This window comes from Diprion similis, chromosome 2, assembly GCF_021155765.1.
Source record: "Diprion similis isolate iyDipSimi1 chromosome 2, iyDipSimi1.1, whole genome shotgun sequence".
Lineage (NCBI taxonomy): Eukaryota > Metazoa > Arthropoda > Insecta > Hymenoptera > Diprionidae > Diprion > Diprion similis.
The window spans coordinates 11,006,284-11,029,165 of record NC_060106.1 but is presented as its reverse complement, the minus strand read 5'-3'; the positions used below and the strand labels follow the sequence as shown (position 1 = coordinate 11,029,165).

Here is a 22,882-nt window from a genome sequence, read left to right as displayed (position 1 = left end):
AAGGGAGAAGGGAGAAGGGAGAAGGGAGAAGGGAGAAGGGAGAAGGGAGAAGGGGCCGAAGAAGGATAAACACTGGAGGAGGAGAGGAGGCGGAATGAGATCCGGCCTAAGGAAGGGACCGTAACAAGCTACCAACCGGCGTGTATCTCGCAATTTGTTTGCCGGACGCTGCCATTCGTCCGATGCAGAAGCCGCGCGATGCTCCTATCTGCACACGCCGAGCCAAGATGAGAGCACTTCGCCGCGCGGAACCGGCTGCAACTATCGATAAGTTGACCGAACAAGATCTCCTCGACTAACTTTGGTTCATTAGCGAGCAACCAGGTGCAGGACGAACCGATCCACTCCGACCAAGGACAAATTGCAACACGCCTCGAGGACTCAAAGACCGCGCGCCGCGAGGAGATTACTCTCGCCCTCTTTTCTGCGGATGCATTTACACTTATAGGATATACATATACATATATATAGTATATACTAGTGCAAATTGAGGAGGCGAATCGGGCGACGCCTACGCAGAAACCCCCGCGTATCAGCGACGCCCTTTTAATGCTACAGAAGTATCGATTCATCTTTGCCACGTTGAAAACGCTTCTCCAAAATATGTAGTACAGCCAAGAACCAATTTCGGGATGAGTTATACTGGGGCAAATACTTAAATGCGGTCGATGTGTTGAGAACGTTTCGAAAATATTTACTGATCGACGAATACGTTTAGAACCGTTACTTTCAAATCCATTTAAATAATCAAGGTAAGTGTACTAGTTATTCACACGCTTAGACCCAATTATTGAACCTTTTATTTTCCAAAATTATAAATTGACGGCACAAATTGTGAGTCTCTCGATGAGTAAAACTAATTATTTAGACACTATAAATTAATTTGTTTGTAATTTTAGAACTACAGAATTACACGGAAACAACCAGAAAAGGTCAATAATTGGGACACTAACCTTACATAAACTGCTATATTTTCCAGTGAAAATCAGTTTCGGAATGAATTTCAACACCTTTTCGATACCGATCCATATTCGGAGATGAGGGCAATATTTTGCTGAGCTACTTTTTGCGTAACTAGAGGACTCCGCTGCTCTGTTCCTTCGTACTTTACTCTACTTCTCTTTTCAATGAATCGTATATAATATATTTCGGTGCAGCAGTGGCCGCAACGTGACGCTGGTGTTTTGTCGAAACTTTATTTATTGTGGATGTGCGAGCAGCAGCTTATCGGCCTTCGAAGGAAGATCAAAGGATGCGCTGTAGTGACTAGGACAGAATCCCCGACTTGTCCGAAACGTCGAGTGTATGTGCAGCCAGACCTTCCCGGCCGATTGGTCCGCGGTTCGGTTCTTTCGACTCTTCTCTCGACCTTCAAGCCCTGTCCTGCAGGAGACATTCCAGGATGACTATTCGGAGCGGAAACTCGACGAGGTTCACGAGCTCGAGGCACGGCTACCGTTTCAGAGTCGTTGAGAATGCCGATCAGGTCGCGACGTCCCCGCGACTCCACGGCCGATCGACTCGCCCCGGAACTCGGAGCTTCTCACTCGGCGATTAATTCAGTGCGAGACCAATTGAATCGTAAGGCGTCAATAAAGATCACCGAGTCTCCGTGCTCCAATTCCTTACTGTCTCATTTCCCGGCTTGAGATACGCCGAGGATCACGTGGGTCGATCCAAAGTTCAATACCGCAGCTTCTCGCGGTGTATGAGGAGAAGTTAGCCGCACGTACGAGGCCCAGAATCCCATATAAGAAGAACCTCCTTCGGCTCGTTTGCCAAGAAGCTGAAAGGATGCATTAGGGCAGAGGGGTGGGGGGACGTTTTTAGGGCTCGTTATCAGACCCCTCTCGATATACGCGGAGACCAATAACCGTGGCTACCTACCGCAGCGTTCCCGCACCATCGTCGAGAAATCTCAACAAGCTTCCGAGGGAACCATTAAAGATGTATTCGTCAATTTATTGGAATCGAAATCGCTTCGTGGCCAGAATCTTATATGGAGAACCCGAGCGCCGCACGAGTCTGTGTGTTTATACCTCGGCTTCGCGGGTGTGTTGGTTGAGCTAATACAAACGTTGTCTCACGGCTGTATCCAAGCGTTTAACGTTATCGGACTACTGGCTGAGTCACGGAGCAAGCAGAGAAGCTGCTGCCGCCGCTGCTGCATGTCCAGGGTATCAAACGAGAGGAAGCGAGAGGAAAAGAACGGAGGAGAGCAACCAGGTCGAACAAGGACGTATGTAAATTCAACCGTATAAACTGTTCGAGCTAAGCTTGCTTCGCGGCTGTCCGACTCTGCATGGAGAATCTCTGATGGCGTTAATAAAGATCGCGATAACGCGGCCGTAAGCGCCGTACCCGAGAATTTATGGGACATTTTTATTTTTATTTTTCTTATGTTTCTATCCATGCAGAGAAAATTTAGTACAGCGTTAAAAAAAAGGTCATAGATCTGCACCGTGAACAGTATACCGATCGGCACACTTGACTAATTAACAAGAGATGACTGACCCCGCTAACAGTCGTCAGCGTAGAAAAAACGACGAAAAAAATTTCCCCAGGCCATCATCCTAACCCGTCGTATAATTCCGGGCGCTTAGCAACTCTCGAAATTTGCCTCGGCAGTATCCATAACAGAACTTTCGTGTCACGGAACGAGCCGTTGGGCCATTCGATATCCATGCAACCCGCAGGGCGACAGTCCATAACTAATTGCAGCGCCGACTGGACACGCTCCTGGCTCCAAAGGACGAGCGACTCGACGCTCTTCGTTTGTGCAGTTGGAAGCCTCCGTCAGGTCGGGTGCAAAACTGACCTGAAGAACGGTCAGAAGGAAATCGAGCGATTGACTTTTAAAAGAAGGTACCTTACATCTACACAAACTGAATGAAGATAAATTTGTAGAAAAAAGTTGCAGGAATATGATGACCAGTATATAGGTTTCAGTGCACATACCGGGACAGTTCGTTGTATAAGACATAAGCGTGTATCTTGTATCGGACACGGTCATGTGCGCATCTCTTTTTACAGATATTGATAAACCCTTTCTATGAAACTAGCCGCCCGACGGTCGACACTGCTCCTGGAATTCCTCGCCTCCGCGTAGACCCTCCTTCTCCAGGTTCGTCCTGCTCAGCTGAGGCAGCGTGTACTCATGAGGCCCCGATAACCATCTACAATGGCCGTGGTTCACGGCATTAAACGACTATCAAGCGTCGCCATTACGCGCGTGTGGTACCGGGACAGTCCCTGGACTCGGAACGGGGAGAACGACGAAGGAGAGCGAGCGAGAGGATCCTGCGCTCTGAGGCCGGCGACGATTAATATTGAACGATCTCGGAGACGTGTGAGGCTACTACCAAGTGTGTTAACCTAGCCGAACCTACCCCGACTTGACGTTGTCTGGAACTTAACACCGGCGGAGACTGCGGGAGTCCGGCTGAATGAATGATCGAATGACTGACTGACTGGCTGACTAAGCTTGGGTGCACCTTATGAACTCAACGCTACAGCTAGGGAATATTTGACTCGACTAATAGCCGTAATGTCCTGGATTCTCAGAGGCCTGCGGATCGAGGTTGCGTTATTATAGGTATAGGTTTATCTGTTGGAGTAATCGTATTCTCTTCCTCATTTTCCTCGTCCTGAGACGACCCTCCTCGGTTCATAATCCGAGACACCGCATACCGGCGTGACGCGGAAATTGTTAAAGATGGAAACGTGCGGAGCGACGCATACAGGTACTGCACACGTCGAGAGTCCGCATTCTGCCGAGAATTCCAGGACAGATCCTTCTCTCTGAATATCCAAGGTTCCGGACACTCGACTGAGCCGCTGTCGTTCGATGCTGAATAACTCCGCGTTCGCGGAACGCGTTTAGAAAAGATTTTCAGATACGTATTCAATAACGCCGAACTTCACGACGATATAAACGAATAAACCATTTCTTACGTAGGTACCTCAACTACGCTTAAAAATTCATCTCCGCGTGCGAGATGGAGTAAACAGCAAAGTCAGTTTACCCGCCACATTCTCCGCGGCAAAATTGCTCGGCTCCTTTTGCTCGCGGATGTAATTGTTATATCTCTCAACGGAGCTGCAGAGGCGATATTGCGTTTGTGATAATTGTTATCGCTGCTAGCATAGCATCTCAGCGCGGATGCCGAGGGAGCAAGAGTAACGTCTTTGAGAGTACGGAATACGGGCTGCAGGGTGTAACAAACACATCACTCTCCGGGGCTGGCAGACTGTCGCTCGACAATCGTAATGGATTGTCACCGCATTGTTGGGATGTGCGACAATTACTGGCCACGTTGCCATATCTCACTGCAAGCCCGACGATACGTGTTGCTTTGCCAGGGTGTGCCGGTGTGGACTTGCGAGGTGTGCCGCAACGTCGCATTCCTTCACCCTGTTCCGTTTTTAGTCTAGGAGCGCCATTCTGCTGAACGTACGACGCGCGTTAAAAGACCCCGTCTTCCGATCCCCTCCTTAACTCCAATCGCGAATACTTCCTCGGCTGTTTTCTAACCGTTCACATTCCGATCGAGGTGATCGATTTTAACCTGCCGCAGCGCCGCGACAAGGGTTGGACGTTTTCCGGAAGGCCGATCTTCAACCGGAGACGCTGATATTAATTTCGGCTGAATACGTTGGACGCGCACCCTTTCGCTTTTTCCGTAAACGAAGAGATTGGCGGTAAACGCCAGCAACGATTGAACAAACACCGCGTGCAATACGGAGCCAAGATTTATTCGACACATCTCCAATTCGATTTTCTCAATTTATTCGACTTCTTGTGTCTAATCGGGATGTGTCCAATTGGGATGTGTTCAATGGAGCCTGCGCGGCGGACTGGATTTATTCAATTTCTTGTGTCCAATCGAGATGTGTCCAATAAATCTTCCCTCCCATGAAGCTCGTTGTATTCTACATTGTGTCCAATTCCGCTTACACTTTCGTATACGTCCATTCCTGTCTCAGTCTCTTCTGGGATTTGTATCGACACTGTCTCCGTACAATTCCCGGTTCCGAGTCGCACGCGAATTGAAATATTCCTGCGGCCATAGTCGTACGCATCGGTCGATACATCGTCGATCTCCTGAGAATATTCATCACCGTTAGAGCTGTTGTCCGGTGGTAACGACTCAGCGGAAAGAAAATCCTGACGATTTAAGAAAGCAATCCGAGGCACGTTGAAACGCCGCCTCGTCGAGGAGAAGAGCTTTTCAGCCACGGCTTGTACCGTTCGTTCCGAGGAACTCCGCCGGCGTTGGCTTCGGTCCAATTCGATCCATGCAATATCGGTGTCTAAATAGCGTCTACAGCAGTATCGGTCGCATTTCGTGTCCGCGGTGGAATAAACGTCACCGATAGAAGAAACGGCGAAGAAAGGTGAACATCAGTCAAACCGGGCGCGTTGCGGCGCCAGTGGATCCTCTCAACCTATTTTTCTCCACTTCGTCTAACCGATCAGCAAAGCTGGCGTTGATCCGGTGCACGTCCACGTTATACCAAAGGGGTCTAACAATCGGCGAGATCTTGTCAGTGGTTAACCTCGACGGCGTCGAGGAAGCTGTTCTTCGGCTGACCAGAAAACTCAACCAACCATCATTTCAATTCAATTCTAATGCGCCTCTCGCCTGAAGTACAGTGCTGAATGAATTGCGCTGTCCTTTGGAAGTGCTCCAAGCGTGCATCCGCGGAATCAGTACGCTACTAGGTACGCGCTGAATGATGAGAATATTCCCACCACGTTCCACGGAACGGATTACGAGTCTTCAAAGTGCCGCTACCGTCATTAATATAAATTACTCAAGGGAGCTGCAGGATACGACGACAACGACGACGACGACGACGACGACGACGACGGCATTGAACCTGCAGCCCTGCAGCGCAGGGACATATTACCAGATTCCACCAAGTCCCCATAATTTTAACAGGCTCTTTAATATGTGCCGTGGCTTACGCGGCCGGTCTCCTCGATCCGGCTCCGGTAACCGAGTGCACCTTGTTCAGGTTCAGGTAGATTTTCACCCGGGCGCTGCGATCTTGCGGTTATACCTGCGCACTCCTCTTCTGCACGTACACAGACATTCACTCTCACACGATCAACCCCATGCGCAAGGTAACAGCCACGGTGTACCCGGCAGGAGTACCTACCTGCAGCCTCGCGCTCCAGACGGAGGAATTTGTGAACGACATTTTCCACTTAGCCTTTGACCCCCGCCATTCTATTAATCGGAACGCCTTTCCTAGATCCTTCGAGATCTTCTGTACCGCTGGTACCAACGATATAAGCTGGGCATGCGTGGATGTGTCACTCCGAAGTGATCAACAGTTGTTAGTGATAACTCGCTGGTTTGGTCCTATATTCGAGTAGTGCAGGTCACATCCATTGGTACTGGTATGCATGGATTTTCAAGTACTTGGATCAGGAACGATATGAAAATGAGGAATATCCCCTTTTAGATGGTGTTGCAGGACATCTGTCACCGTGATACGTGAATCAATGTCGAGCTGCTGGACGGACGACCGTTTCCTGAATGGTTGTCGGACACCCTTGAAATCGTGGGGTCTTGTAAGGAGAGTGTTATCTGCAATCTGTACGTTGGCCATATACAGGTACGCGGGACAACTCGGTCGAGAGAGTTTGTTTTTCAAACATTTGAAGATTGATGACGAGTGCGGACTATCGGCGGGGATCTGAAAGGTCGAAAGGCAATATCGGTTAAACGCAGAGTGTATAACTGCGTTTAAGGATATCCAGCAAGATGTGAAACCGGCGAACGGGTTCATGACTATTGATGACGGTACGGAGCGGGCAGAATGTAATTACAACCAGTCGGCCACCTCCGGTAATTATTTAAAGGGGGAAAACGATAGGGGAGAAACTCGCGGGTTAATGCGTAAAAACGTCAGCCGCCTTCCCGCCTCACCTGTCACTACGGCCAATCAATCGACCCTCCAGACGTTTTGTTTTATATCAGAAGCCAACTCGCCACAACTAATTACACGTTTGTAATACGTAATCAGACTTCAGTTCCTGCCGCTTCAATGATAACTAGCAACAATCGCCAGTTTAATCGTGAGCAGCCCTCGCAGTCCCCTGATTCACTCTGGGCACCCATCGTCAGGATATGTACAAAGCGTACAGTCCAGTTAAAAGATCAATGATACAAACAAACAAGTACCTATTAAAATCTAACTTTCAGAAATGAAACTGAAGAAGATTGAGTTGAATTTTATTCATACAATTCTTTCTCGATAGTTGGAAAGATCATATCGTATTATTCCATGTACCTAAATTTTTATTCAATAATTATCACCTGTGATAAGTTTTCATATTAAGGCGTCCATTCAATCAACTCAGAAATGACAGAAAAATTTCATCTGTAGGAATCGGAAAAAAATTCATTTACCAATAAAATGAAGCATAATCCAAAAAAATAATGCAACGGCACGATTACTTCAAAATGATTAACAATCGGACGTTTTCGAGTGACACTTGTACAGTTGAAATATTTTTCATCTCAAAGAGACATTGTTTGGACCGATAGATCTCAGTCGCAGCTTTTGAACCTTTCGATGGCTTTTTCATAAAAAAAAAAAATTTAATCCAGACTGTACGCTCAACAATTTCCCAACAAGCAATAGCATCACAGAAACGAGTATAGAGATCAAAAGCGTTTACTGTGATAAAAAAAATATGAGCTAAAGAGTCTTGTTAAAAAACAGCAGTTTTGTTAAAAAACCAAGTACTGTTCTTACTTACCGCACATTTCATTAACAAATACGACTGGACGGCCTGATTGATATAAATTTAACCACCCATATTTTTTTTCAGTATCTTTTTGTTCTCAGGACAGACGCAAATCTATAATACCTAGCCACACACCCCTGTTGGTTTAACGTCGCCTAAGGTGGCAGCATTCGACGAGGCTTACAGCCAATGACTCAAGGGTTGAGTTACGATTCGTCACTGTCACCTGGTGCAACGTCACGGACACGTAGATGAGACAAAAGATTGTGGGAGGGTGAATAATGATACGCAAAAACGAGCAAGAAATTCCATCTGTCTCTTGGGAACGGTCTCCGTGCGTTAAAGTTTGGAGAATATCCTGAAGTGGACAAGGGTTGCGGGCAACGAAGAGACGAAGGACTGCAGGTCGAGGGTGCAATGGTCCCTGAATTTTAATAAGGCTTTTGGCAAAGTGTCAACTCGAATCTCGCCACGGCAGAATGAACGAAAATTATTGCATGTCGGATCAAGAAGCGTGTATACAAGAGTCGAGATGCGACTATATGTTTACCTTATCGTACACTGCGTAGTCTCACCTGTGCTAATAATTATTAACGGCTGAAAAATACGGCCGACTTGCGTATCTTTATAGTCTTTTTCAAATGTATTTATAGTAATTTTACCTCAACGATGTGATTAAATATCTAATTAACAATTGGAATAGCGGTAATTAATTCATGCCTCCTATTATATGATTATAAGGAACAAGTTGCCGTTTTTTACTCTCCAACTAGCATCATTATCAGGCATAATTGTGTGAGGAAAATTCAACTAGTACAAATAGTTCGCATATTAAGAGAAGATTTGCATTATATAGCGTCTCACGTGAGTAGCGATGACTTGCAAAGTGCAAATACTAGCGACTGTATAATTGCAGCAATGAATCCAGCACATCGCTCGTGCACCTCGTGGTATCAGGTCTAAGAATTCTAACAAATTGAATTTTGCGATAAGAATCTTACTGCCGTTTTGTATAGTTAAACAGAGACTAACAGTGCTCCTAATGTAAACAGATAAGCTACAACAGCATGATTGTACAGCTGCGGTTGTTAATTATTTCAGTTCTTATACCTCAACAAACAAGTTTTATTATCTCGTTACTTCGTCAGTGGTTCAGTATATCGATGAATATTTAAAAAAAAATTTGATATTGTTGAATCAATTTATGTAAATTTATATCGATGGTATCTTCAAGAGCTGCGGTGTCCGAGCGGTTAAGGAGATGGACTTGAAATCCATTGGGCTTTGCCCGCACAGGTTCGAATCCTGTCCGCAGCGACAAATTTTTTTTTTTTTCTTAATCAAATTTTTACCTTTTTTGGTCGTATTCTGACAGAAGGTTCGTTTTTTCAACAGCTGCGGTGTCCGAGCGGTTAAGGAGATGGACTTGAAATCCATTGGGTTCTACCCGCACAGGTTCGAATCCTGTCCGCAGCGTCAATTTTTGGTTTTTTGAACACATTTTGGAAAAAAATATGTCCGTATTCTGACACGAAGTCCATTTGTTCAAGAGCTGCGGTGTCCGAGCGGTTAAGGAGATGGACTTGAAATCCATTGGGCTTTGCCCGCACAGGTTCGAATCCTGTCCGCAGCGTACAGTTTTTGGTTTTTTGAACACATTTTGGAAAAAAAATTTCCGTATTCTTCCACAAGGTCCATTTTTTCAACAGCTACGGTGTCCGAGCGGTTAATGGATTTGAAATCCATTGGGTTCTGTCCAGACAGGCTTGAATCCTGTCCGCAGCGGATCATGTTTTGTTCTTGGAATTTAATTTCTTTTGTTTTCGAGTAGCATGTAAATAGTATTCGATTTTACCACAGAATTTTTGACATATTGAAAATCATGGCGCGTTGTATAAATTTCAAACCGTTCATACCTTTTTTTTCCTATGGATATATCACGTCATTGCCTCTTATCTCGAGTTCCTTGGAATTATATTTACAGTATTCGTTTCAAACAGTTTTGAACTTTCGAATATTTGAACAAGAATCGCTTCTGTACCGACCAACAGGCCGATAATGACCCAATCGCAGCTTAACACGGCACATTACTCGACTCGTATCGCAGAACTAATTAATGTCTGTATGTAGCTATAAATCGTGTTTAGGTATCAATTTCTATCGGCACAATACAGTATACAGGAAACTAGGCATAGGCAATTATCGAGAGTCCCGCAGGTATAGCCAAAAATGGTTACCAGATCAATTGCATCTATTATAGCTAGCCTCCACAGCAGCTATACAGCCACGAAACTTGAAGAGAAAAATCTGATACACAGAAATAAATCGTTGCCCAATCCTCGCCACTGTCACACAGATTATTATAGAACGGACTATTTCCAATTTTCACAATAACAAGGGATAATAAGAATATTTCCGTCAATTAAGCACTGATTCATCGTTGCAATTCCGGAGTAATTTTCAATCATGGTGTATGAGATGTGAGATGGAGCAGTGTCAAAAGCCAACAACGTCTGATCGCATTGCTTGTATTATACATGTACCAACGACCACAGTCTCCAGGCAGGTATCAACTTTTTATCGCTCGCCAAAGAGGGCCGAAACGTCCATATTCAGGTTACACCCGGCAATGCAAGTTACATGTATCAAAAACAGATTCTCGACCGGGGAAACGAGGTGAAAAGAAAGAATATAAGCCACTACTACAGATATTCGCATTTGGTAAAATGTAATTTTACAACTATAGAGAGAAAAAAAATTAATATATGGGTGTATAAAAAGGGTGATCGGATACCGATTATCGACCCCAACTCCTACACGTTGTGAATTTCAACACGAACAATTTATGCCTCTAAATTTTTTCTAATTTTATTGTTGAACATTCTGCTTTACTCCAAATGCAATCTTTCCTCTGCCGTCCATTTTTGCACCGCATCTCGCCGACCAGCAAAGGCATTTATTCGTCGGCTCGCACCGGCGAATCTTTTCATAAAAATTCCTAGCAACCGACGGGCCATCCCTCATTCTGTTTCCTTGAGCACTCTTCGAGCGAGCTTGTCTCTCGACGTCTAGACGCGTAATTGGAGAAACAAAGAGGCGGCAATTAAACTCAACTCACAATTACGCCAAGTAATGCGAATAAACCTGAATTGTTATATGTTTTAATAATGATAATAATGATAACAATAAAAATGACGGTGAAATGCTCGCCGGAAAGCATGGCCGCCGTCCGCCTTCCTGACGAGCGCTGCCTTTACTGCAGTTATAATACCTACATAGATGCAGCGGTGGGATTCATCGTTTGATTAAATTATTTCTTATGCCGTAAATTATGTGCAACGAGAAATGGTTGAGTACGAGAAGTAAATGACTGGGATAGAATTTACAACCAAAACTACGTACATACAGAAAGAGAGAGAGAGAGAAATCTCATGTAACGAGTATCATAAGACAAGCAATTAGTTTTCCACCCGCCTTCATTATTCTTGAACGTTGCAGTATAATAACTGCCGGAGCCCTGAATAAGTTTTTCTCTATACTCTTGCCCCACTTGTGGTTTCTGTACATATTAATAAGTATCACGTTCATTTACTCGGAGCCAGTGAATCCTCGAGATCCATTTGCGATCACCCTGCCTCGAGGGAACTTGCAGAGCTCGTAAACACCCGCGCCGGTCAAGGCAGAGCAGAATTTATAATGAAAGAATGGAAAAAGATGATCGTAAAGCTGTCCGGTATAATTCGCAATCATGCATTATCCCCGCGCAATGCCGCAGTATTATAAGCATGGAAGGTCTAGCGGAGACCTCGAAAAAGATTGTTCCGCAGGTGCAACTATAAACACTGCTACTTCACTTGCAGTGCTGCACCGATGTGCAATGGCCGGCATTAAGTCGTTCAATTATCCAGCTCAGATCAGGGTAGAATGATCGCTACATCTGCAGGCTACATGCGTGCGTTGCGGATTGAATTTACCGGGAGATTGATTTCGTTATAACGCGCATGCTTGGATTTTTAATCATCTCACAGAGACGACTCGGTTTCTTTCTGTACATAAGAGATTAGCGACTCGGCGACTCGCGGAGCCTTTTCATTGCCTCAATATTCAAGAATTTGTCGCTCGGTTGAAAACCGTTCAGGTGGGTGGTACATCAAAGCTGTACCGTAGAACGCCGCCCTCCTTCGCCACCATTTTCCCCTCTAAAAGCAACGAGGACCTCCAACAGTGCCTCCTTATCCCCCCGGCGCCCGAGGGCCAAAGTTGGTAATAATCATTTATTATCCCTTTGAGTATAATGAAAACAACAATGTTATGAAGTTAGAAAATTAAGGCTTTGTTTAAAAATGAGCTGCTCTACCCTACAATACTTAGGCGAGGCCTCTTAATAAATTCAGAGTGTATATAGGTGCTTTTTTTCAAGCTTCGCGTGCTTCGAGAAAACTGTATAACGACAGGGATGCGAGGGATAATGAATTTCGATGAAAGGAGATGAAGTTTATTGTACCTTTTCACGCTGTTCGCCGAATTGACAATACGCATATTATACCCTGGAAAGCTCCAATTACGTCTACAGCCTAGCTGCACCATCTGGTTTTCATTGCTGTTATGAAGGCAAACAGATAGTGGAGAATATTTTTCCTTCAGAATAGTGGCAGGGACAGATCGCGTATTTCGGAGACGAAAGCCTCTGGAGCTTTTGAGAATGCACCCTCGTTAATAAGAGCAATTCCCCGCATATTTCCGCTCTCCATGAGCCACGATCACGAACGTGGCAACGGTGTACCGAAACTGGCCAAGCTTCCGAAGAATGCTTCGACCGGGCATACTTTCATTAATTTCGCATGTCTCGGCCACGACATCGTTATTCCATTGACGATTTTTGCCGTTCGTATCGCACGAGCAACAAGTTGAGCTCCGGTTCATTCTTTTTTCACCATACACTGCAAACTCGCGAAAAAGAGGTAAGAATCTAAAAGCGCGCGTCTGTATAATTACAAACAAAATATTTTCACAAAATTTAACCCACTGTGGTTGCAATTCCGGAAGGATAATATTCGCAATTACAATTGTGCAAGGTTAGCTCGGAAAAGTTCAAACATTTTCTATAAAAATGAGAAAAACACAGGATTCAAATATCACTGGCATACCATAACCTCAAGGTGAATGAGAAAGTTTTACAAGTAAATGTTCGTTGTCTTGGTGAATTTTTGTACTTTTTCCAGCCAACCCACAAGCACAATAATCTGCCATAGTTTGAAGAGATTTCATGAACTTAGAATTGTAAAACGCGATTTGCCGTATTTGACGAAGATCCGACGTCCCCTTAATTCCTTTGTATGAAAGTTTCGACACTCGCATAATTCGCTCGGTTGGAGCACGTGTGAGTCTAGAAACGGAATGCGTAGGTTAGCGAAGTTTCGCGGTAGGTACTCCTCGTCGGGCCTAGACGAGCAGGTCTCTCTATATCAGTGAGTAGATTCGCACCAGCCGCCTGCGGAGTCAAGGCTCTATATTAACTCACTTTGTGCCGAGGCGTTAACGCTGCTACAGAGGTAAGGTAGAGACTAGGAGGTTAATTCTAGATGTGCCAGCGAGCCCTAGACTCTAACTTGGATAACTTAGCGCCGCAGGATCTAAGATCCAAGATCCTGGGACCAACGCACCGAGCGCCTGAACCCTCCGCATATCGTCGGGGGTAAATCGAGTGGAAATTTCTCCCCGTAACTTAATCGTTCAAGCATTAGGAATTTCTGGGTTAACAATAAGACATCTTTTCTTCTCAAGAATTACGGAACCACGTCGGTTGTAACGACTTGATACGTAATACAAAAAATATAAATTAGCAACGATGCTCGGTGTTAAATTTTTGATTCCGGACAGGCGAAACGTCACGGTTAACCCGTACAAAGTGGCCGAAGACAGCTTCAGCTGTCCGCAACATTCGCGTCGGTGCAAAATATCCGTTAACGCTCAGTTGCGCCTGTCTGCGCACTCATGATCTCTCGGGGCAGGGGAGGGACTATTTATATATCTGTTATACGTTGGGCCGAACGCGTGCTGAGACGAAGAGGAAGACTTTGGGCATAAGTCATTAACTCTCACTTCAGAGGAAGGCGTAATATGTTAGCGTCACCAATGACAACTCATCGTTTAATCACTTCACACCTCCTCTTGAATTCCTCGAATTGTTTTCCCGGTAGGAAAGTAGATGATTTAACGACGGCAGATCTGCGGCAACCGCCGCGGCGTCACGCTGAAATATCTTAAATAAAGGAATGAACCAACGAGCTTTACGCGCAGCTTGCAAAGCTCCCTGTAGCCGACTTGATACATAACCCGGCATCTGTTCGCGCGCAAACATTTATGTGTACAATTGGGAAAAGGATGCTAACAAAAGGTGTAAGAGCGGCTCGGAAATCGCGTTGCGGAATAAAAGATATCCGCGGATGATCGCCATTCCCCCCGTGACTTTGCCAATCGGTGATCCTCGTCAATTTCGTATTCTCCTCGAATTCATCGTCGCGTCTCGACCGCACCGCGTTCTTCGCCATATTCACGTACATTTCCGCCTTTTTCCCTCCCCTTTCCTCGCTGTCTTTTTTCTTCTCCCCATCTCGTCTCTCGCTGCATTTGCCCCCCCGAGCGAGGCTACTTAGTTTGCGAGGTAAGAGGCATAAAATACGTCGTGGTATCGTAAAGCACTCGGCTGGCACTCGGTAACCAGCTTACAAATGACTCTCTTAATGCTTCGTGCCTACTGTATATTTTACTGGCGTTTACGCCACGCCATAACTTATACTTTCCGTCCGTCGCTGCATCTCGCGTGCTTACCTATATATATATATATATATATATATACACATATATATATATATATATATATATATATATATATACACACATATATATACAGTATACACGTATATGAGAAGAAAGAGATAAAATGGAAAGAGGGATAAAAACTGAGAGGAAAGAGAGTCTCTCCCTGAACACCTCGTGACATTTTCCATCTTAACTGGAAGTGCACCGTTAGATCTAGTTTCTTCGGGGGCAAACTCCGAGCGATCGATCGATCGATCAGCAATCACGCGCGATATACAGACATATAACATAAGTCGCAGCCTGCGGCAGCCGCGATCTTCACCGCGGCATATAAAACGGAGAAAAACGCATTCGCGCGAGATGCAGCTTAAATCAACTAAACGATCACACACACACACACACATAATGCCCTCTATTAATTTATTGCCTCGCGATCCTTTAACGCGCTGAAACAACGAGGCGATTTTCGAATTCGTCGATGCTCCAACCTGTACATCATCTTATAATATGAACTCGGTATTCCGTATCATATACCCGCCAGCTTTTGGCACGTATCCAACGACGGTGGTTTATTATAGTTTTGTTATGACAGGAACCGGCTCCGGTAAATTAATGCCGAAACAAATGTATCTCGTCCTAAAAGAGTCGGGATGTGCCTCCTAATTGAATCGGTAAACACCATAACTTACAGCATAAGTAGCCACGTCGAGGTAAATCACTTTCTGGGAAATTACCCTTTCACTGTGGGGACTTCGCCGTGGTATTAGCTATAATATCTCCCCGAATAAATGAGGGAACACTTTGACCTGCAAAACAGTTTGAGTGTTGATAGTTCATGTTCTTTTTATTGGTATTATTGTCCCATATATTGTAGGTATTTTCAATAGGAATTTTGAGAACAACAAGACAGATCGCGATGTCGGAAGTGGTCAAATCTGCCCCGTCATCTAAAACTCTCATCAATGCTGCAGTCGCATCGAGTCTCCTCATTTGTGTTTAACAAAGAATGTATGCACGCACGTGTAATGTATGACAGCAATTTTAGGTGTAAGGCAGAAGCACCCCTGGGATCGAAAATCTGTTCCAGACGCGTGCCTAATGCTAACGATTCTCCAAAGACCTGCCCCCAGGGAGTCTTCGGAGGTTAAGAGCGTTTTAGTGCTCACTTAGCGCTTGTACAGTAGACTCGACGGCTGTAATAAGGCACGATTTTCATCCTCGGAACAACGCTGCCTGCGACCTCCTAGCAGCACTCGGTGCGTTTTTCGATTAACGTACATATACATAAAGCTATACCTCTGCAATAAAAGCAAACAGAAGTTGCAGAATTCACACGTGTTTTTCGGTGCGGTTTTTACATTTTCGCCAAGTGGGTACCGCGAGCAAAGTCGACAGCTTCGACTTTCGAAATAATTCATCGGTCGGATCATATCTCGCGGTAAAAATTTCAGCCCATGCATTCACGATATAGGATGCTTTTTTGCACATCGTCAACGATTCCGCCACCCAGCTGCGGCAGCTGGTTAGCGATGCTACAAATCATACGTAGTAGACAGCTACGTGCTGTTCCCGCGCGGAAATTTCCCCCTTTTCCTCGTTGCAATGCCGAGTATCGTCTGTCCGTGACATTTGCAACGGATGCGGAGGAAACGGTGACGGCCGCGACGCACATTGTCGTTGGAGTTTTAACAACGCACCGTTTCAGTGGCCGCGTGCACGCATCTTGTCTTATAAGGGCTCCGCGTAGATAGAATTAGAAGATATAAAAGAAAAAAGGATGCGGAGAGAGGTTAAAAAGAAGGTGGGAAAGTTGGACTGGTTGCAAGGATCGAGAAGGAAATCACGCTTCTGAATAGTAATTGCTAATCTTGATTCGCCGAAGCTGTACGTTTAATTAATTAGTAAGTACATATAAAATCACGAGGCACTGAATCGCGGGAAAAATCCTTGATATAAACACCGTCAATATCCCAGCTGATAGTTATTACGACTGTTAATGAATTTTCCATACTAATAGAGGACGCCGCGAAACGGTTTCAGCACACTGCAGAGATTCCGCAAGATCTGCACCGTGCGACCATGCTTGCAGGGCCGTTGAGGAAACGCGGAACTGCAGGTCCAGCCACCACTGCTTACACTGCTACCGTAGCATATGTGCGAACTTTCCAAGAAGCCGGCATGACAATAAATTCAACGCAGGCTATGACCTTTGATGATAATTTTCATTTTTCTAATTACCAGGTAACATCTCCTCGCACATAGACGCGTACGCCTATACCTATAGCTATATTTACGTAGGTACCTTCATCGGGGAATCGCGTGTCGGAATCAAAGGGAATTAGAAACGCATTACCATGGCTAATATACGTATTCTAGCTAGCCCTATAATAGCTACTCCGATATCGCCTTGGAGACGCGGTCGTTGGGTATTGGACACTGCAGGACAGCTGACGTATCAAAGAGGTACCGCCGGAGTGACTGGACGCTCGGCCGGCCCTCTTTACGACCAGATCTGCCCTCTGATACCCAACGAATAATTCCTAATTAATTACTCTGCACGCGGGGATAGGTACACGCGCCAGGCCTGCATTCTGCCGCGTTCGATTCGCCGACTGGACGAACCCTCTGCGCGATGCTTCAAACTCTGCTCGAGCAGAGGACGGGATGGTGGACATTGAGGGCAAAGGTCGGTTAAAGGGTGCGCGGATTTTTCTTGTCGAAGAAATTCAAGTCGATTATCCGTTTTAGATGGATGCCGAACAAAAGATAACGCGATACTTATTATATAGTGGACTAACTAAATGGTTCACCACCCAAACTTCTGTATGTAGTTATTTTAATAATTATGAAAACATTCGTCAAGTGTCCCGTTTGAAAGTCATCGATGTCTAGGTAGTTATCGGGAAAAGTGAATTGCTTACCGCAATAATAATGTCTCGCAGAATGTGAGCTTTAATTATTTAGAAAAGGACGTCATATATACATAAAAGTACTCGACAATTTCTTGGAAAAGAGATAGGGTTCAATGAAAGTGAATGGAGTACAAGTTGCGCATTCGATGGAAGACAAAGGTATAATAAGTCGCGCCAGGAAGCTATCATTCGGTAAGCTTCGCGCGATCGGGATTCGAGATGTGGATCAGACAGAGACGAAAGGTTCGATAAATCGTCGGCGCCGTTTATAAGCTACCGGCTTGCGGGTGCAGGGGTATAAAATTCAAAAGCCTCATTCGGAATTGCAAATCGTGACCAGATGGACACATCCTGTTGCAGGTTTGCCAATAGGGCGAAGGAAGAATTCCACCGCGCTTCCGTCTGCGGAATAATATTTGGGTTACGCAAGCTGGGTTACGCTGCCGGTGCGCGATTTCAGTGTCTCCGTCCCCGTGTCTTTTACACACACATACATATGTGTGTATATATATATATATATATATATATATATATATATATATATATATATATATATATATATATATATATATAAGGCACCTACGTGAAGGTGACGTAGCGTCCTGCAGGCTCCTTTATGCCGTCAACCCGTTCCTCTGAATCCATGATACCTGCTGCCGTTGCAAAGTCCGCCGTCACGTCGAACCGCGTGACAAACTGCTTCGTGCCCCGTTGAATTGCAGATGGACGGGCAGATGGACACGTCCGGGGTAAATAGACTCTGGTTATCAGTTGCCACGACGTTTTACTCCGTTTTCACCAGGATCGTCGAGAAGTGTCTGCCTCGTGACGGCGCTCTTTTGACGCGATCAACTTGCGGCCGTTTAACGTCAAGGAATCATTCTTTTCCGCGCACCTGCACTGCAAAACCGTGTCCGTGTCCCTGTCCAGGATTTCGATTCTTTGATATACTTCGATTCTTTCAATTTCAATGTTTATATAGATATATACATACATATATCCTATTAGGTGCGTCATCAGCTCCATGAAGATATTTTATCACGACTGCACTGGCCGAAGTTCATACCGCAAGTTTCAAGAATGGCTGTTTTTTTTGTTTTTTTTTTTTGTCTTTTCACGTTTGTCTTGTAAGCTCGGTTACGAGAAGACGATGATTGGGCCGTAAAATCTTTATTTCGGTGTACGTCGCTTCGCTATGAGAGTTCGTCTTGTATACGGTAGGTACTTAGAGACTTGGTGGATGCGGAGCATCTGGAGGCAGTGCAAGTGCGTTCCTAATAGAGACGGGTGTTGTTAAATTTAGAACATCGACGCCAATAACTCAACGGAGTTAATTACACTAGGAGACGAGATTGCGCGGGCGGAGTTATGTAATCAGTTTGCCCAAGTTAAACGCAATGTTTTCTGGGTATATAATTTGACGAAGGGCGTGGTGCGGTGACAAAGTACGACCACCTCCCATCCCCATCCCCATCCCCATCCCCATTCCCATCCCTGTCCACGTTTCCATTTCCATTCCCATCCCCTGCACCCTCGACGCCAGACGCGGGTAATATATTCCTGCAGGACAGCACGTGTCTCTCTATTTTCAATTTATTTGAAAGAATAAATAAAATAAGAGCACAAACGAATGACGGAGAAACAAAAAACATTTAAAGAACTACAATATCAGCCCTTGTTTCGTTGATATTTATTATTACTGTCACATGAAAATACCCGCGAGGAGATAGGACACAATCGCCTCCTCATCGTTGAAACTTCGCATGAAAAAAAAATATCACTAATGACGACATTTATATCGTGACGGACAATAATGAGTTTCTTTTTTAAACGTAGGTCGCGTTTTTGCACTGGAAAGAATACACAGACGCGAGACGACAGCTGCTTGCCAATCGGCAATAAGTCTGTCTTGGATTGGCGGCTCGCGAGACGTGCACCTCGTTCTACATCGCAATCTTTAATTGAAAAGGAGAATTAAAAAACGGCTGTAAGTACCGTATTTTTTAACAAAAGTTTTTTTTTTTTTTGCCAAAACCAATGTTTTCTGAAGAATAAAAATTATCTTAAAAATAAAAGTAGCATTTAAAGCGTTTCGTTGTTCTCCTCTTCAATTTACCGACTTTCGTTCGAGACGAAAAATTCCAAAACATGCTCCCCCCCCCCCCCCCCCCCCCCCAATGCTTCGTGATGAAAATGAAAATTGACGGAAAAAAAACTACAGTCGTTTAAATATCGGAAATTTTCTACAGTGCAATGGCATGATCTACAGCTAATAATATACCAATTAATGAATTCTGTCGTAAATTATTCGTATTTTGAAACCGTCAACAGCCGAGGCACCTCTCATTTATTCTCATGCGTATGTATTCCCCCTTCCCAGGATCACATGAGTTTTTGTCTCGACTCGTAGCTGTACCGCTGTAATTACAAGCTGGCATTGGCGGCGGTTTATTGTCCGAAGACACGCGAGCCGGGGCTTTTATATCGGATAATTGTGCTGGAAAAGCTGATGTATAACTTTCGACGAGTTCAAGAGGGCCGGACGGCCGCGACGAAGCTCGAGCAAAAGGAACACAGATCACTTTCCCGCTTGTACCCGGAATCGCGAGACCACCGTCGTACCTTTAGGGAATCGGATCGCGTTTCGAGACGAGAAGTTCTACCGGTCTTGAAATCGTCGCTCGATCCCAGTGGCGATGATCTATATACCTACCTTTAACCATATGCATTATGCATAACGATCCGTATTTGGCTGAAAAATAAGTAAAAGCATCTTTCCCCGCGACGTTGGCGTCTTTCTCGAGTAAGATTTTCAAAGAGAATTTTATAGACTAGAAAAAAGAATAGTTGTAGTACACAGAGTTGCAAAATTGACGACGACGATCAGGGCCGACTGAAAGGTACGTGTACCTATTATAATTGAAACAATTTATTTTTTTTCCCTCCTTTGTTTGTACAGACGGTTTGAATGTAGGATTATAAATATTTACAGCTGATATAGCGTTTGAAAGGAATGTGTCAGACGGGCCGCGAGGAAAACAGGTTGGAAGAAATTTATTCTGTTAAAGCGAGAACAACAAATTACGCCGATAGTTGATCTCTCCTAATGCGACACGAGGGAATGTTAAGAACTACACGTATAACGAAACTCCTTAGATATCCACTACGGATTATTCCCTACTTTTATAATCGGAGCTGATCATTTCTTTTTTCGCCCCGACATGTGATAAAGAATGGTGAAAAACTGAGTGAAAAAAAATGAAATAAATAAATGTCTGTAGAACGTGCGTCTTCGAGAATGTTCCCTCTTTGCGCGATTTTAACACGGAGCAGAAAAGGGTAAATGAGCGAACCAGAGCGGATCGAGTCAGACACGTCGACATAGCAGAGCTGCGGAATTATGAGGAAAATTCGTGAGCCACGGACTCATAGCTTCGTTTCAATTAAAGTATCACGACTTAGACTCTCCGTGTCGTTCGAAAGACCAAAGGTGCAGCAGCAGCGGCGGCAACGGTGAAAGAATGCGTAGACCGCTCATTTAAAATTCCATCAACATTTTTGAAGAACCAAAAATACTTGACTAATATATAACGCTCGGAATATGTTGTTACCAACGGAGAAAGGGATTTCAAAATCTAGACCAATGTACACGGTTGAGTTCTTGAGCCTCGGCCTCTGTCATATATATGCCAGGAATGCGAAAGATTCACGCGGTGATGCATAGCGCGAGGGGTATCGCTGCCAATATTAATTAGCTAATAAAAAGAGCTGTCATCTCTCGAGCAGCGCTGTATTCTCTGCAAAGACGATAAAGCTCCTCGGCAAGTATCAACACAAACGCATCTTCTTTCAATTATGTGTATTTTTCACAGGCGCGCCACTCTCGACATGTAGTACATACGTATGTAATATGTATAGATATACCACGTGTACATACACTGCGAGGAGATCAGGTCTGGTAAAGGCTCCGTTTCACAGAGACGGATAGGCATTTAATACGGACTGTATACCTATATTAACGAACAACGCAGGACTCACATATGGCGTAATATTGACAAGCTCGTTGGCGCATGCGTATGAATTTTCTATCGGTTACAACTCGCGACACGCTGCATGGCAGGGGCGGGCAGGGAGTATAGGAAGAGAGGAACGGCGAAGCGAACACGTCGTTGTTTAATTTATGTAGGAAGCTAGGAAAGTAAAAAAGGCGAGCTGGCCATGTGAAGTGACAAAAAGAAAGACAGGGGTTATAATTTATTCCCTCGACGATTCAGCTCTGCTCTGATCTTCTCTGCGGTAGTATAATGCTATACCTATATGCAGACTTGGAAACCATCTTTACTTTTTCCCCCTCGCGTAGCCAGAGCTCGCGCTTTTTTCAACGCCTATATATACGAAACTTTCGTCACCTATCTCAGCGTTACGAATTCACACCGAGAAATATACTACTCCGAGATAATATTATTATAACTACCCGCGTCAACATCAAAGATTGCTATCTCTCTGTCGGAATGAAATGAACTTTCCACCCATGCAACGCTTGAGAATTTATGTTAAGACTTCTTTTCCACTGTGCAGATTTACAGACCGCAAACAATTTATGACATCGAAATTGCCAGTCGCTAATATCAGTGTGACTGTATGTATATATGATCAGTGACCAGTAATCGACGAATGAATTTTCCAGTCCTAGTCAACGTGATCCTCATCTAATAAGCGCGATCCGTAATAAACAATGTCTACGCAACTAAAACGCGAGAGAAATTCAATCAAGTTCTTCCTCAAAATTTATAACCGAAAAGGAGGAGACAAGCGTGGAGTGTATAAGCGTCAGCCGAACGTGACGTATAAAGGTATTGCCCGCATGGCGTATAACGGCTTGTTTTTCCTTCTAAAAAGAAGCCGGAGAACGTAGGAGTAAAGGTAAGAGCGGAGTAAGCAGCGAAGACGGAGGACTTCGAAGTCAGATCCCGCCTTGGCGATAATACGGGGACACATCGCCACCTCGGAGCGGCGATCGTAAAACTTGCTCAGGTAAACGCGGTGCCGTTTGAGCCCGAAAAATGCCCAAACTCAAGTCCCAAAGGAGCTGAGGACAGAGATCGGAGGAGTCGAGTCGGGAGCCAGAAGCTGGTCCACCGGGCATTACGATCTCGTCTATTCCGGAGGAAAGGGAATAGACTATCGCAGGGTGCGTGTACCCCGCGTGTACCGTCGGGGTGGTCTTCGCGACGACATAGGTTCATTAATTGACGAGATACTCGGAGATCCTCCGGCTGCTGTTGAATACCTGGCCATCCTAGCCTCACGTTTACGAGCCTCGGGATAATACGGCCGTGCCTTCGTAGAGACAGTGCATGGTCTGTCAGCTCTGTGAGTTTGA

General features: G+C 44.9%; 1 protein-coding gene and 3 non-coding genes across 4 annotated transcripts in view; 3 read left to right on the top strand and 1 right to left on the bottom strand.

Annotated features, from left to right (window-relative positions):
- Positions 1 to 22,882, bottom strand: part of LOC124416130 (protein vestigial) — a 51,043-nt gene that overhangs the window by 22,370 nt on the left and 5,791 nt on the right. The window lies entirely within an intron of this gene.
- Positions 9,001 to 9,082, top strand: Trnas-uga. The gene has a single exon. It is a non-coding gene; the product is annotated as a tRNA-Ser (tRNA).
- Positions 9,160 to 9,241, top strand: Trnas-uga. Its single transcript has one exon. It is a non-coding gene; the product is annotated as a tRNA-Ser (tRNA).
- On the top strand, positions 9,317 to 9,398 carry Trnas-uga. Its single transcript has one exon. It is a non-coding gene; the product is annotated as a tRNA-Ser (tRNA).